Raw genomic sequence first — 18,326 nt, 5'->3', positions numbered from 1 at the left:
TCAGCTCTCGGAACTCTCATGGATAGCCACTCTGACGACCATGGGGGCTGGAGCGCACAACATTAGGAGACGCTGCTGACCGTTCCTTTTCACTCACAATGGCGCCCAGTTCACGCATGAGAGCTTGTTGTACTGCTTGTGCTATCTTTTTGTATGTATATTCCCTCTCCTTTTGTAGCGCTTGTTCCAGCATTTCCAACATCCTAGCTTGTTCTGCCTCTCATTCTGCATCTTGCACTGCTTAGGATCTCTTTCGACTCTTGTAACTATCAACGTCGCCTAGGAATTCATATTCCCAACCCATCACCCCAACGCTTCGTGTTCAACCACCATGCTCCTTGTTTCCCAGTGCTAAGATGAGCTCATCCCTATCTCTGTCTGACTGGAAAGAGCCTTGCGCAGACTACTCGTGGGCTTTTGCAAGCTTTTTTTGCAAGAGTTTGCGTCACTTCCTGGTCTTTGGAGGTCGTAAAGAATAAGCTTCCATCAGACGAGTAAGAAGCACCCCTCCCAAGAAAGAAGCGTATCAATCGTTCACTCCAGCCCTCCGTCTCAGGTTTGACACCTCTCTCTCGTAGTTCATCTTGCTATTGTTACCACTGTCGTTCTTTCCTCACGTACCCATGACTACCGACTTTGTGAGGGTAGAGTTTCTTCTTCGAGTTTGCTTTGTTCACCTCATTCGACCTTTGTGTTTCTTCTGACAACTTGTACTCAACAAAGGCTTGCCAATGATCTTCCAGTTGTGGCCATTTGTGAAAATCTGGCGTGTACCTTTCTACACATATGATCTGTTCAGTGTACCCTTCAAATTCTTAAATAAAAGGCCTATGATCATTAGCATCTTATGCTTAACTACTTCAATATCTGTCTCTTTAAGGAAATCAAACTTCTCTAATATCTTAGTCCACAAGATGTCGTTCTTGATTGAATCAGGAACCATGTGCAGATCACCTCGTTTGCCAATCCATAATCTGTAGTTGATAGGCATGTGATCCTTAACAACAATCTTATAGACTGACTTGTATGGCCCTATAACTCTTTCTGGTGCAATTGACTCCCCTGCTAGTGAGACCTCCGTGATCACAAATCATCTTGTAGGCATCTTTGAGGGGCCTCAGACACAAAGCCACTCCTGGGATTGCCTAGGCATCTATAAATAAGTGAAAAAGTATTGAAAACCTATATGATCATATATACAACATATGCATTTATCTACTTATGAAGTACCTCATCGCCTCCACTGGCATCTGTTTGGTCCAGGTTGAGGTAGGTACTTGGGCTACCATCTTCAATGTTTGATGGCGGCACATCTCCTTCATGCACCTAGGCTGGATCGGAGGATCCACCTTCCAAGTGTTTTCCATACGATCGCGACGAGCGGTTGGTGATGCCCTTCCTTCCTGAAAGTTCTGCATACGTTAGCAACAAGCAGTTGAGTATTATACGGATAGAGAGCTGAGGAAGGAAGGAAATAGAGAGAAAGCTAACGAGGGAGGGAAAGAGGTTGCCAAAATATTGTAACTAACTGGGAGGGAGTCGATAGATATAATGTAGAGAGATACAATATGACCATATTTAACAAAAAAGTACATTATCATGATTCATTTGTGTATGTACACGACTCGTAATACATAGTTGAATAATACAAAACTATTCAAATTATCATTAACTAGATAAAGACACATAATTAAATAATACAACCCCATTGCAAAAAAGGGAAAATATTATGATTACATAATTACAACTCATAGTACATAAAAAATAATTCAACACTTATAGTAAATAATTAAATAATACAAAATATTCAAATTTCTTGCAAAAAGTAAAAAATGTATGAAAATAGTATTAGCATCATATTATGGAGATAATTATATACGTCTGCAAGCTCGACTAGGATAGTGAAAAGACGTGCAAGATGCATGTGTAATAACCATCCCAGTCGAGCTTTGCAATTATATGTATGGTCTCCAATTTCATCATTTGCAAAAAGAAAAACAAGTATAAAAATAGTGTAATTTTTAATACAAAACATAACATGAGTAAAAAAGACATACAACCTCAGAACCGAAAATTTAGTTGGCTCTAGAGCTAAACTATGCCCTGCACCCTAACTAGATATTCTCGGATTATCATCAACCGGACGAAGGCACACAATTCAATAATTAGGGTGCACTTTGTCACCTAATTGGCCTATATGTTGTCCAAGATCGTGCTTTCAATGGAATTAATTCTCAACTAAGATTGCAGTATACCATTTCCTCAAAGACTGGAAGAGCCTTATGAAAAAATGCACAGATACTGGTAGAGCATGGCTAAGGTAATGCAGGAGAGAGGGGGAGCAGAGAGGTGGAGCAAGGGGGCAGCACAGATCAGAATAGAGGGAAAGGGAGAAGCAACCGAGTGGGTAGAGAGCACAATACAACACAACAGGGAAGAGGGCAGTCATGAGGGAGAGGGAGCAAAACAATAAAGGAGATCAGAACAGAGGGAGTGGCCGGAGAACCAACCAAGTGGGTAGAGAGCACAACATAGCAGGGAAGAGATAGACGTGCGAGAGAGGGAGCAGAACAATAGAGGAGACATATAAGAACTACTTTGAGATCTTAATTACTAGCTCATAGCATGCACGTCATCTCTAAGGTGGCAGACTGTAAAATCTTGGACAACGTATAGGCAGGACAAAGGTAGCAGACAGTGCAATCTTTGTTGCATTACTAGCTTAGAGCCCAGTTTCAAACTAACAGTTCATCATAGAGCATCTCAAATTAACATTTTATCATCGAGCATCTCAAACTAATGGTTCATCATCGACCATCTCAAATTAACAATTCATCATCGAGCATCTCAAACTAACAGTTCATCATCGACCATCTCAAAATAAGAATTCATTACACATGACCTTGGAACAAAACAACGGCAAAGTATCAAAAACAGATCTTGGCATCATGTGTATTTCAAAAATTAGAAAGAAAGAACAAAACATTTGCAATAGTGCTCTTATAAATTGTATAACAATTGGTCCAAGATAAAAGAAGTCATACTCCCTAATTGTTCTATTGGATACATCACCGATTTGGCAAATTTCTAAGTTTTCAGCTAGTAATTAGAACCTGACATAGTTCTGAAAGCACCATCATGGATAGTGCTATCATACCAAATCAGAGTACACAAGTTTCGAACAGAAGGATGCAAAAACAAGTATTGACAATCAGAAAGTATGCATGTTGGTGCAAGAGTTCATCTTGTCCCAGCAAGTACGGCGAGAGTTTGTTCTAAGGAGGAGACTCAAGCTTGGAGATGAAGTTTGAGAGGAAGGAACACCACAAATATATTGATAGTAAAAATATGGACTGAGCTAGGACGGGTATCACAGGAAGGCTTGGTGATTATGCTCCTCTGTGCTGTGTCGAGCGGGCTCTTTCTTACCTCCCTTTTCCAGTTGACCTTGACCCCGTATTTATAAGGTAGTACATAGTTTAGTGTACAAGTTATCACGATGTACAAATATCTAGAACCTGATCAAATTACTAGACCTTATTCTGGATAACTACCTTTTACCCTACATAGAAGATAAATATCTATCGTGGTAACTATTTTGGTGCCTGTCCCCTTGAGAGGTGAGCCGGTTGCCAATTACGGCCCAGCGCCGCTCTGTTGGGGGTGTCAGGATAAGCACCACTTGCACCGGTATTAATCTCTAGTCACCTCGCGTCAGGTCAGGTCTTCCCTGATATTATCTCTGGAGGCCAGTCACGCCCTTACGCTTCGGAAGGCAGCATGGGCACCGGATGGGTGGCCTGAAGGGGTCCGCAGCCTCCGGGGATAAGGCTTCCTGTTAAGTTCAAAGGACGAATGCTCTGGGGGTACTTGTTGTAGCTTCGAGTCTTCAGAAGGCTGGCCCGAAGGGATTCGCAGCCTCTGGGGATAGGGCTTCCTGCTGAGTCCGAAGGCCAAAGGCTCTGGAGGGACCTTTGATAACAATCGTCAACCATTATCCTCAGGCTAGTATATTTTCCCCCAACAATGCCCAATCTCAAACTGACATATACTAGGGATAAAAAAGACTAGCAGCCCATTGGAGAACCAACACACCAATCAGAATATATGCCAAATCTAAAAAAATAAGAATTCATTACACTTGACCTTGAACAAAACAATTCAAAAACAGGTTATGGCATCATGTGTATTTCAAGAAGTAGACAACAGGAACAAAACATGTGCAATAGGGCTCTTAGAAATTGTATAACAATTGGCCACATGAAAAAAGAAGTCCTACCCCCTAATTGTTCTATTGGATATATCATCAATTGGGCAAAATTCTAAGCTCTCAGCTAGTAATTAGAAATTGACAGAGTTCTAAAAGTATCATCATGGACAATGTTACCATACCAAATCAGAGTGCATAAATTCTGAACAAAAGGATGCAACAACAAGTATTGACAATCAGAAAATATACCCAATCTCAAACTGACATATACCAGGGATCAAAAAGACTAGCGGCCCACTGGAGAACTAATACACCAATAAAAAAATATGCCAATCTCAACGTATCTCAAACTACCAGTTCATCATTAAGCATTCTCAATTTACTTGAAAATCAAATCAATTTGCATAGCATCTGTGTACTCGCATAGCATTTGTTCTTATCAATTTGCATAGCATATATTCCCGAGCTCCGATTAGGAGGACATGGCGGCATACCTAGACCAAGGGGGAGGAGACAGAGGGGGACGAGATGGCAGGGTCGTCCGCGCAGGTGACGACGATGGAGGGGGAGGAGATGGTGGTGACTAGGTGCTTCTCCTCGGCCAAGGCCTCGGGGAGAGAGATGGGGACGATGTCGGGGTGGAGCACAGGGGTGGCATCGGGGAGGAGGATGTGGCCAGCGTCGGGGAGGAGGACGGGAATGACGTCAGGGACAAGAACAAGGCCGGCATCGGGGAGGAGGATGATGATGATGTCAAGGAGGAGGACGATGATGATGTTGAGGAGGATCGGGACAGTGGGCTCAGGGTCATCGGTGCAGGCTCATGGTCCTCCAGTGGCATGGGCGAGAACAAGGCAGAGGCAATAACGCTTGAGGGCGGTGTGGATGGAAATTCGGTGCGAAAGGGGAACATTTTTTCTAAGTCTGGAGGGAGAATGAGGTGCATCAGTTATATAGCGGGGCCCTTCATTGCCAACACACTGGCAATGAAGGGGGGATTCACTGCCAGACCATAAAGTCAGCCGATAGTGAACCCCGCAGGTGCGCTGCGAGGCAAAAAAATTTTTGTTCTGAGCACCAGCGTCGAACCTACGACGTCTGGCCCCAGCTAGAATGAACAAACTAACCGCCATGCTACTCAAGTGTATTTGATTGTGATCGTACTATCTACAATTATGAACATTATTTTGACCTCCAATCCTAATGCATATTTATTTTAATTTGAGCTTGCTATATACCAAAATTAAGTTTGCTATATACCTATATTTCATGGTTAACTTTTGTAATTCAATAAAAATGGAAAATAAATATTGTTTGAGCTTGCTAATTAATTACAAAATATAATTGGAACTTCCTATATATCTAATTTCATAGATAAATATTTTAAATCATTAAAAACTGAAAAGAAATATGCTTATAACTATAGCTAATGTAAATCAATAGTAAATAAACCTTTATTAATACATAGTAATACATAACAATTAATACAATTTAGCTACTTTGTCTTAACGATTCACCTTTATTATGATTACAACATACATAGGGGATTTATCGGTGTCTTCCATCAGACCTAAGTTGACGTCCTCTCCGAAAGAAGGTAGCGCGTCGAATTGATTGTAGTCTTCCTCGTCAATGACATTCTCCACTCTAACAATCATTCTTTTTTCCTTAAAGAACCACGTGGTGCTTCTCCTTGTTAGTCGGGTACGAGTTCTTTACATAGAAGACTTGCATAACATCATTCACAAGTACGAATGGTTCTTCGCTATATCCAACGAGTTTTTGGTCCACTGTAGTCATACCGTACTTGTCAATCTTTATATGCCCCGTGAGATTCTGACCCATTAGCACCGGAAAAGAGGAACCTTTAACACTCCATAGTCGAGCTCTCAGATCTCCTCTATGAATCCATAGTAGGTTTCCCTATTTCCATTGGAGTTGTACGCTTCTATACAGACACCGCTATTTTTATTGGCGCTCATATTATCCTTAGCTCTCGTATAAAATGTATAGCCATTTATGTCATATCCTTGGAATGTGAGGATTGTAGTTGATGGTCCGTGAGCCAACACATTCAATTTAGCACACTCTATCTGCTTATCCATCACATGTATACAAAACCAGGTGATAAAATGATCTCGGTGCTCTCATGCGATCCAAACATCAGACTTTCCTAGGTTTTTTGTGCGTAGCATCTTCTGGTGTTCTTCGACATACATGTCCACTACAACTGATTGTTACAGAACTATGAAATGTGCTTCTGTGAATGAAACAAAGTCATTAGTGTGGAATGAGTTTGCACATATCGTCTCTTTACCCTGTAGCCTCCCCTCATGGTGAGATACATGCACACCAATCGATTTGAGATTCATGTAGTTGACACAAAAATCAATGACCTCCTCGATTCCCCAACCTTCTGGCCGATTCCGGTTACAAATATATTTCTCCAGAACTCCCATGAACCTCTCAAAAGGGTACATCTGATACGGAAACACAAAGCCAAGAGTCTGTATCTCTTTCACAATGTGAACAACGAGATGCACCATTATATCAAAAAATGATAGAGGGAAACATGCCTCAAACTATGACAGAGTCCCAACCACGTCTTCCTGCAACTTATCTAGCTTTGTCAGATCGATGGCCTTCTGTGATATCGCGTTGAAGAATGAACATAACTTTATAATTGAGTTTTAGACCTTCGGTGGTACAATACCTCTAATTGCAATTGGAAGCATCTGTGTCATCATCACATGATAATCATGAGACTTCATGCCAGTTATTTTCAAATCTATCATGTTTACTAGTCTCTTTATGTTGGTGAAGTAACCAAATGGAACTTTGATTCCATGCAAGCACTTGCACATTGCAATTTTCTCCACCTTGCTCAAATTGTAGCTAGGGGGACCAAGAAATTTTTCGCCTTCTTGCATATCTTCGGGATGTGGATCCTTTTTGAGTTTCAAACATTTCAGGTCCTTTCGTGCTTGGAGTGTATCCTTTGTTTTGCCAGATATGTCTAGTAACGTACTAATTAAGCTATCACACACATTCTTCTCAATGTACATGACATCGATTGCGTGTCGAACCACCAAATCCAGCCAATAAGCTAAGTCATAAAAAATATATTTCTTTTTGAACATAGGATCTCTAAGATTAGATTTCACAATTGGTGCAGTCCCACTTCCCTTCCCAAGGATAACCCTAAGTCCCTTTACTATCTCATATACTTGTCTTCCAGTGCGATGCTAGGAGGTGATCGAGTCTCAACTTTCCCATCAAAAGCTCTCATGTTGCTACAGTACATATGATCCTTGCGAAGAAATTTACAATGACCTAGGTACACCATTTTCCAGCTGTTCTTCAGCCACAAGCTCTCTGTTTCATCCAAGCAATGCACACATGCATAATAGCCTTTGATATTCTGACCAGATAGGTTGCCAAGGGCTAGCCAATACTGGATTGTTACGAACAGCATTGCATATAGGGTGAAGTTCTCTCTTTTGTATGCATCACATACCTGTACACCATCGTTCCATGGTATTACAAGATCGTCCATTAATGGTTTCAAGTAGACATCGATATCTGCCAGGTTGCCTCAGCCCTGGTATCAGCACCGGCGTCATAATGTATTTTTGCTTCATACACATCTAAGGAGGAAGGTTGTAGATACATAGTCACAAGCCAAGTGCTATGACTATTGCTCATGTTGCCGAATGGATTTATCCCATCCGTACTCAACCCAAATCTTATATTCCTCACATGTTCTGCAAAGGGCTCCTGTATTTCCTATCGATGTTTCTCCAATGCATAGAATCAGCAGGATGTCTCAGCATTCCATCATCCTTACACTCCTCGGCGTGCCATCATATCAGTTCAGCATGTCTTTTGTTCATGAATAAACACTCCAAATAGCGGACTATAGGAAAATACCATATCACCTTGACAAGAGGCTCTTTCTTCTTTCCTTCACCATCCATATCATCACCGTCACACTTGTACCGTGCTGCACCACAGACGAGACATGCTTCCAAGTCTATATGTTCTTCTCTATACAACATGCAATCATTTGAAACATGCATTTATTTTCTACACTTTCAAGCCCAATGGGCACACAACCTGCTTGGTCTGGTACGTGTTTTTTGGCCTTCGAAAGTAATTTCTTCAAGAATAGTAACAACTCTATGAAGCTTGTATTAGACCACCTGTTGCTTGCCTTCAATTGTAGTAGTGAAAGCACGGTATGCAACTTTATGTGCTCCTTCTCGTAGCCCAAGAACAACAGTGTTTTAGTATCCTCTACCATACACTAGAACTTTTGAAACTCTCTTTCATTGGTGAAGTTTCAGTCCCTATCATGCAACATCTGCTCTAGATCATCATGGACCAACGTATCTCCGGCAGGCGGTATATCGGTGTATTCGTCAGCCGGCATATTGTGCATAATTCTTTGTCTTCTCTGCCATTGTATTGCCCTTCCTTTACGATCTCAGCTTCACCGTGCTCAGTACAATTGGTATAGCTAGGCATAAAGCCCCTTGGTATCAAGTGGGAATGTATTTGATAGGTGGTGGAAAACTGCTTCTTATCCTCACAATCGACGTATGGACAACACATGTATTGAGACCGTGTATTTGATTTGTGTGCCGCGGCTGCTATCAGGATATACTCCACACCATTCTTGTACTTTGCGCTCACACGGCTCGTATCGTGCATCCATTTCTATGAATCTACAATTATATCATTATTGTAAATCCAAATTCATAACATCTAGAAGATTTTGCAATCACCAACAAGTAAATTACCTTGCCATCTCCTACCGGCAATTGGCCCGGGTTGGAGGAGCTGTCTTTTGTATGCTTTCGCGTCTGTTTCCGATGAGTGTTTGTTGGTACCATCCTTAGAAATTTTCATTCTTATTTAACCCTTACATACATGACATACATATAGCTATAACTTATCAAAATTAAATAGCACATTCACCCTTGGGATCAACATTGTGACACTCTGTGACGCCGTTCTCTAAATAGTGATAAAGTGCATCGAAATGACAATGAATGAAATATCATGAGATGCGATCCAAACGACATGAAATTTCATAGAGATGTAGTTCATGAGGTTATGAATGTAGTAGAGGAAGAATTACATGAATTGGAGTTCATTTTCCCACTTAATTAACCAAATTACATGCTTGCTATTTTTAAATCCAAAATTAAATGAGGTAGTTCAAACAAATTCACATGAGAGAAGTACTCAACATGGCAAAAGGTATTTTTTACTGTTTAAGGTATACACAAATAAGACCTCAAAAAATTAGTTTAATTAATTCTCAAGGTATGTACAGAAATGCGGGAGCTCGCTGCCATCTTCGCTCACACCCGCTTCACGCTCCGGTTCTTCATTCACTAAAAGGAAGAGTGCGTGCAATGATGAGTATGAATGAAGTGCAAATATGTATGCTACAACACGCATATGAGGAAATGCCATAACAATATGCTTATAAAGCATGAAAACATTTTTCCTAGCTAGAACAAGTCAAAATGAGACTAGAAAAATTGGATTCACCAATTTTGGACTTGTAAAGGATTAACGGCGAATTAATGAAGCCTTAACATAATTAATTTAACTCAGAAATTTAAATAATTATTTAATGGCTTGGGATATTTTTAGAAGGTAGAGTATGTTATTATGAAACCAACAAAATTGGTTTCATAATTTTTGGAGCTACAAAGAATTTACTATGAATTTTACAAGTTTTAGCAAACAGTAAACTGTGCTGAAATGGTACTGTTTGAGTTAACCGCGGTCAGACCACCAGGAGTCGCGGTAAGACCGCCGGTGTGCAGAGAGGTTTGGGTTCTGGCAGACTGATCGGACCGGTCAGACCGCTGTGCTCGACCGGGGGCACTTGGTGAGCTCACCGGCGACGATTCCGGCGATTCTGGTGGCTTTTGGGGTGGATATTTTGGACCTAGAGCATCCTCTTGACCTCCTCTACTATGTAGAACAACAAGCACATGCTGAAAACGATCGAAACTCAGTCATTGCCTTCAATGCTCAAGAACACTAGAACTTCACAACCTTAGCTCCAACTTCGAAATCTATCCAACCAAAACACGGATTCTTGACATGCATACCTAAGGGACTTACCCAAGGTGCTTTGCCGCGGTTGGGGACCTGCGGGAGAAGGAGGAAATGGCAGGAAATCGAAGAACTCCGATGTTCCTTATGCTTCAACCAAGAACACCAAAAGACATCAAATCCGACTCGAATCCTTTGGGAAAGAGCAAACGAATTGGAGGGATAGGAAGCTTATGAGCTAAGGATCGCGATGGTACCATATACTCACCTCGAATCCAAGTTCTTGTGGGCGGATTTGAGGGAGGAGTGAGAGAGAGCTTGAGAGGGAGAGAGGGGTCTGCTCTCCTGTGCTTGACTGGTGGAGAGGGAGCACAGGAGAGTGAGGGAGGGCAGATGGGGACTACTCCAAAGAGAGATGGGGTGGTTGGCCCACCTGGTGGGGCCCACGTGCTAGAGAAACAAAGTATTTACAATGCAATTTCTATTCTTTTCTCTCTCAGATTAGTTTCTCTCATCGGAATGACTTTAAACGAATTTCTCTAGAGTTACAAAACAAAATCACATAAAATTAAAATAATGCTTAAGAGGCATAATTATACTTAATTATGTGATTACGGATTTGGGACGTGACAATACCCATAGCGCTCCTATTTTCGATGGCATTGATTTTTCCTGTTAAAAAATTCTAATGACTTGTTATTTGCAAGCTAAAGGTTTAGATGTTTCGAGAGTCACCGAAGAAGGGATGAGACCATGTGTCACCAACAAGGAGAGGTAATTAGATGCATTGGCAAAGAGAATCTTTTTTATCATCTTTATACGTTAATGCATCTAATCGTGTTTATTCTCTCACCAACGCACATAATATTTGGAATAGTCTCATTGAAACACATGAAGGCACAAAGGATATGCGTAATAAAAAATATCATGTGCTAGTTACTAAGCTCAATAGCATCAAACAATCACCCTATGAAAGTGCTAATGATATGTATTCTCGTTTGAATATTTTGGTTAATGAGATCAATGGGCTAGGTTTGACGTCAATTAAAGACGATCAAGTGGTGAGAAGAATACTTCAATCTCTTCTTCCAAAGTACAAGTTTATAGTCTCCATCATCTACGATAATAACGACATCAAGAAGATGACTCTAGGCCAAGTAATCGGCAAGATCACGGCCCATGAGATGACTATGAACATGAAGGTGGAAGCTTCTTCCTCATCTAACACCAAGAACCTTGCTCTCACAAGAAAGCAAGCTCAATGCCAACACATTAAGGCAAGGATGAGGAGACAAGATCAAGAGTCAAGCTCAAGCAAAGATGATGATGATCAAGATGAAAAGAGCAAAGAAGAGGATGATCAAAGCACATCAAGTGATGAAGAAATTGATCTCAAGACTGTTAAGCTCTTCTCAAAATAAGAAAAGAATATAAATAGGATCAATGCCAAGATTAATCATCCAATTTTCATTGAAAACTTGGTCCAAACAATTGATCATATCAAGAAGGAAGAAGACCAAGAACAAGAGGGAGACAAGGAGAAGAGCCAAAGCATTCGCAAGTATAGAAAGATGGGTAACCAAAGATGAAGAGTCAATCTCAAGTGATGAAAACCTTACCATCCACTTCTCTAAGAAAAGCTCTTCCTCAAAGTCATCATCACACAAATCGTCATGTAAACCATCTCACAAATGTCTTATGCCCAACGGTATAGATAGTAATGTAAGTGATGATGAATCTGATAAGGATTACCCCTCTTATGAGGAACTTCTTGAATTGATCTATGAGCAACAAAGTGCCTTAAATAATTAATCAAAAGAGCTTAAGAAATTCAATGCACTTAATGACATTCATGCTACCTTTGTTTCTAATTATAAATAATTATTTAGCAAATTTAATTTGCTAAATAAGGAGCATGAAGAGCTTAAAGCTAAATTTGAGTGCATTAAATCTCAAACTAAGATTCCTTTGAAGCAACCTACCTATCTATTTAATTTGAATCATATGATATATGCTTCCACTTGTTGTGATGATTTGATTGATTTTTCTAGCTCACCCCTTTACAATGAAATTTATGTCGAGAATGCTGTTATAGAACCACCTAACAACTTCATTGCACTAGAGAATGATAAGCTCAAACAAGAAGTGGAGAAGCTAAAGAAGAAGTTGGCAAGATTAAAGGGCAAAATACATGTTCAACCTCCTCAAGATAATCGTGATAGCATAATGAACAAGCTTGCGGAGAGATCCACTATGACATGCTTCAAATGTCATCAAGAATGCCACAAGTCCTTCCAATGCAAGCAAGTCAAGAAGGATTACCAAGGAGAATAAGAAGATGATAAATCTCTCCAACAAGACCTTCAACCTCTACACCAAACTTAACTATAAGATCAAGATCAAGAGCAATCACTACAAGCTCAAAAAGAAGGACAATTTCAAGGTGGTTGCACACATGGTTGGGAGAAAGGACCAGAAGTGGAACTAACCTATCTGGGTGCCTAAGGAAGTCATCAATAACATGAAGGAGCCCTAATTGGTTTGGGTTCCAAAAAAGACTTAAAACTCGAGGCGGCTATAGAGATTTGGCTCATAAAATGAAATAAAGGTTCAAGCAAATAAGTCAAGTGTACAAGATTGGGCGTATTGATAAAGATCATTATCATCATATACCTAAATTTCTATCCAAAGGTAAAAGAGGTAATGGTACTAGATGCAAAATCCTTTCAATTGATGTATATCTTTACCGTGTCTAGGATTGCATATGCATACTAAATTTATTGCAGTGCCTAGTGTAAGTTTTTCTTTTAGTATGCTGCTTGTGTTTCTCTCTTTCTTATGAGCAACCTACATGGTTTATTAGTTGTATGATCTTTACATGGCATATTTCTTCAATTGATAGTCTTTATGTGCCATGAGTCCAATCTATAGGATAAATTTCTTATTGTTATCAATGATAAGTGCATGTCTCTCACAAGTATTCTACTTGTATGCACTCATTTAGAGGGAACATATCATATATGTTGTGATTTTTAGACTAACATGTGATGCAAGTAATATCTTTTATAGTCTCATAGAGTAATTTACAAGTTCCCAGATGTATGCAATGTTTATTCATCAATTGGTGTCATTGTTAATTTATTCGTACATTTAAGCTACCTCCATGCATAAAATGGCTTAAACATCATATCTCTACATATTGTCTAAGTTGTACGTATGTTTCACCCTTATCATATGTATGCACACATATAGGGGAAGTTTAAACTATATTATTGATTTTTATTAGTTGTGATCCATGTGTTTTCATTTCAAATGGTATCCACATAATTCATTCTAACTCAATTGGTACCATATTTTTGAATCGAATCCCTACAATTGGTATCATTTTATTGATCATAGCTCATGAATCTCTCTCTTATGTGCTCTAACGTTTTCCCTTGAGTTCACAAAATGAACATGCCGGACCATTTTTTACAAAGAGGTTGCAAATGGCTCGGTTAGCATTGGATGCACGCCGGATGCTTCCACGTTCATATTAGGACATCACGCCGGACCTTCCGACGCTCACAATGAATCTGAGTGGGTTTCCAATGGCTAGTTCGTGGATAATGTACACGCCGGATGGTCCGGTGAGTACAATCTATTTACACCGGATCATGTGACGTTTACAAAAATTTTGAATCATTGAGGCAACAGCTAGTCCACAGGATTGAAACTATAAATACCCCTCCACTCAGTCATTCGAAGGTGCTGGAGTCCAGAGAAGCTCATATACACTTGAGGAGACATCCAAGCCATCAAAGTACTAAAAGTGATCATCCAAGATGATTAAGCACAAGATTAGAAAGTAATTAGTGCTTATAGGCCTAGAGAGAAGTATTGTTAGGTGCTGCAACCTAGAGAATGGATCAAGGAGTGATCTAACCTTGTACTGAGAGATACGTCAGTGCCTTAGAGTCTTGGTGACTCGTCAGCACCTTGAGCCTTGGTGGCTCAAGCTTGTTGACCCTCCGACTTGATGTGGAGCAACGGTAAGAAGCGTGTCCTCGACTTGGTGGCTGAAACTCCGAAGTGAAGACGACGTACAATTGACCAAAAGAGAGGTTAGTGGTGAGACCTCGCCATGGTGGCTTCATTACTCATCGTACTTGAAACCTTGCCTTGGTGGTTTGGTAGTTCAAGAGTCGTGACCGAAAGTCTTGGCGACTGGGAGTATATCCTTTATGGAGCTCCAATGAGGACTAGGGGTGGCTTGTGTGCCACCGATACCACAGGATAAAAATCTCTTGTGCCGAGTTTACTCTCTCTATCTTATTTCCATTTCTGTATTTACATACTTGTAATTTACATTCCTAGTGTAGGTAACAAACCTTTTGAACGGTAGAGTAGACACACTAGATAAACCTAGAGTACATTTAGATGGAAATTTATATAGGTTTATCTTGTGAAGTTTATGAAGCCATTAGTTTTTAAGTATCCTAATTCATCCCTCCCCCCTCTTAGAACATCACGATTCCTCACAGAGACCCATCACTAATGCTAGGTCATAAGTGACAAGTCATAACATGACCCGTCACTAATATGTTATGTATTAGTGACAGGTGTAGTTACGATCCGTCACTAATGTCATAAGTGACGAGTAACTTTATGACTCGTTATTGATGACTTGCCATCAATAACAGGTTATGGTCCGGTTCCGACCCAAGGCTATATAAGACCTATCACTAAATATTCTTTAGTAACAGGTCCTGACTACAACCCGTTACTAATTTTATATCTATTTTATCTGTTTTTCATGTAGTGATGTGAAACTCACACCAAATTAGAGCTTGAAATGAAGTAGGCTCGAATGGAAAGCCAATGGTGTGTTTGTGGGTTGATGTTTGCAATATGGTACTCATGATGACCAACAGTTTCTTGGTGCACTAATCACATATCTTCACTCTTTGCTTTGCTATAATACTATAAGGAGTAGGTTTCTGATCTAGCTCAAAACTAAGACTAAGGGAAGGGATAAAGCAAGGTTTTTTCTTGAGAAAAAAGCTTTATTAATTTGGTATCATCATAACAAGAAGATATAACCATATAATAGTTTGTTGTTAGTCTCTGCATGACTAAAGATGCACGCAGCCTGAAAGGAAAAAAAAACAAGGAAAGGGATATCTTTGCTTTGCTATAATACTATAAGGAGTAGGTTCCTGATCTAGCTCAAAAGTAAGACTAAGGGAAGGGATAAAGCAAGGTGAGAGGCTATTCAATTCTTTGCACGTGCATTGGACATATATTAGTTAGTATTCAATTATTTATCATACAATCTTTGCCTCATGTCCCTACAGCCTTTTCTTTTTTTCCCCAGTAAATTAATGGCTAGTAGGACTTTCATTTCTCTTGCTTTTCTTTACGACAATAGAGAGAATGGTTTTGCATTTTACCAAGACAAGAAATGGCAAAAATTCTCGACGAGATTTCTTCCTGGAAGCACAATGTTATAAGACATTGCACCGGCTCTTCCAGACTTTGATGAGTTATGTTTAGATTTACTTGGTTGAGAAGACAAGAAAACGAATATTACCTTGTTCTTTGGTCTACTATCGCTCTTTTTTATTATTTGTTGTGTGGTGACCGAAGCTGATGCTGAAGTTGGATAGCCTATTTTGTTGGTTCAGTAGATCTTTATAAAAATATGGTTCAGTGCGTATGGATGGGTATTTTTATACATCTCTTTAGAAGGACGATTCTGCCGTCTGTTTAGAAATATTCAATTCAAAATTTTCTTTCAGGGCACGACCAACGCCACACACTGGCTGGTAGCCCCAGCCTCCACATCCTCACCATGCAGACTGTCAGAGTGACCTGCAGAGAAGCAGCAGCCTGAGCAATATGGATTCCTCGGGACCACGTCCGATTGAGATAGAAACGAGGCCACTGAGAAGCAGCAGCAGCTGCCGCCGCCGCCGCACGATGGCCATCGCTGCACCCACGAACAGGGGCGAAACTTGAGCCAAAATGATTAGGTCTCGAATCTAAATCATACTCGACTGACGTTAGCATTGTGAGAGGCTTGACCACTTTAAAATGCATCTAATAACATATACATTTATATACTCTATATGAACAGATTATTAATAAAAAAATTCTTCGTTCCAATACCAGTGCACCACTCAAGCTCTATGCAGCTTCGCCTTGCCCACGAGGTTGGGACCGCGCGAAGTCGACGACGCCGGGCGAGACGAGGTCAAAGGCGACCAATCAGGGAGAGCAAGGTACAGGCATCGGCGGGACAGATCCATGCAGGGACGATTGGATTCAGGCGCTTCCGACCTGAGCTCACGACGACGGTGGCACGGGGTGTAAGGAAGTCGGCGACGGTGTCCCGCGACAGGGGGCGGGCAGCATCGCCGGCTTTGGATAGCAACAACCCACGGTGGGAGCGGGAGGCATGGTGTCCACCATCCAGCAGCAGTGCAAGGAGGTGGGATTGCGGGCAGGTGAGGTTGTCGGCCAGTTTTGGGTTGTTCTGGGAAGAAGAGGAGGGAGGGAAATATGATGGACTGACAATGGGCCAGTGGTTCTCTTTGTAATTCCTTTTCTACTTGTAGGGCTTTAACCGGTAAAATATTGAATGAAACATAACTGAAGGGTTGAAATATAAATATGTAGGGTCTGAACCTCAAATACTCCACTATGGGCCCAATAATCAACCACGCGTTGTACCTCGTCTACGTGGAGCTCTCTCTTCAGACCACCAATTTTTGCAATTTTAAGATAAGTATGATAATACATGTTGCAAAAGGCAAAAGCACATCATCTCAAAATAAAATAACACGGAAGTAACTGTTGATGGCGCCAAAATATGGATCCTCACACCAACACACGAGCACCTCATGTGCAATCCGTAGCACCACGCAGAGAAGGAAGGATAACTAAACAAGCGAGTAGCACCTAGGAAACCCAGTCTGGCACTACAGCAACAGATGTTCGTCAGCAAATCGCATCCGAGAGGAACCCCATCAGGGACGGTCAGCCAATGGCTTGTCCTTGGTCGTCAAGATCAAGAACGAGTAGCAGGAGAAGAAAGAAGGAGGATTAGGACTACAAGAAGTATGTACAAAACTGGTAGATACATATTAGTATTTGATCGATTGCTGGATATTTCAATCGACCATGACCCTCTCATATTTAAATAACGGTAGATCTTTATCGTATAAGATTAAGACTCCTAATTCAAACCGAATAAGACTTACATATATAATTTGATTTATAACACATGAGTCTAAACTTTCTATAACTAACATATCTTTCCTATTCAACCACATAAATTCCTATATATCTACCGAGTATCTTTTATTGCAGTTCAATCTTCTTCTATTGACTACGTTTCTTATTCGAACATCTATCTGTATTGCCTAGTCGTAGTTGCGGCTACTGTTTGGTATTGTTCATCTAATCGGATGTGCTGTTCATCTGGTCAGGTGGTCGAGCTGCTGTGGTCGAGCGCCTGGTCAAGTGCTGTGGCCAGGCTGCTGTGGTCAAGCGCCCACCTGCATGTGCTCCAACATCACGTGTCAGCCGCCGCTTGAACCAATATGTTGATGCCCGTTCAGTGCTAGCTTGTTGCAGCATAGCAGCGTTGCTCTCTTTTATGTTTATCAATATCATCTAATTAATCGGCCACATTAACACTTTAATCCATCGTTAGGTCAAGTATTGCACTAGCAACTCAATTAGCAAGCCGATTACTTAATAAAATCAACTAATCAACCGAGTTAGCTAATAAATGCATGAGTACTTCTTTTATTCAGTTAATGATCCATATAAGTGCCGAATTAAACTACACAATATCTAGTGAAGACTAATCATGAATTTGACAATCGAATTAAATCAGCTAATAAATAATTTGGCCAATTAATCACCTAACTATCAAACCAAATTAATTAATCACAAGCCAAATTAATTAATCACGATGTCTAATAATTCAACTAATCGAGCACCTAAAAACATAACTATACCCAAATTACTTCAAAATATCAATTTTAGT

This window comes from Phragmites australis, chromosome 14, assembly GCF_958298935.1.
Source record: "Phragmites australis chromosome 14, lpPhrAust1.1, whole genome shotgun sequence".
Classification (NCBI taxonomy): Eukaryota; Viridiplantae; Streptophyta; class Magnoliopsida; order Poales; family Poaceae; genus Phragmites; species Phragmites australis.
This window is presented reverse-complemented; position numbering follows the sequence as displayed.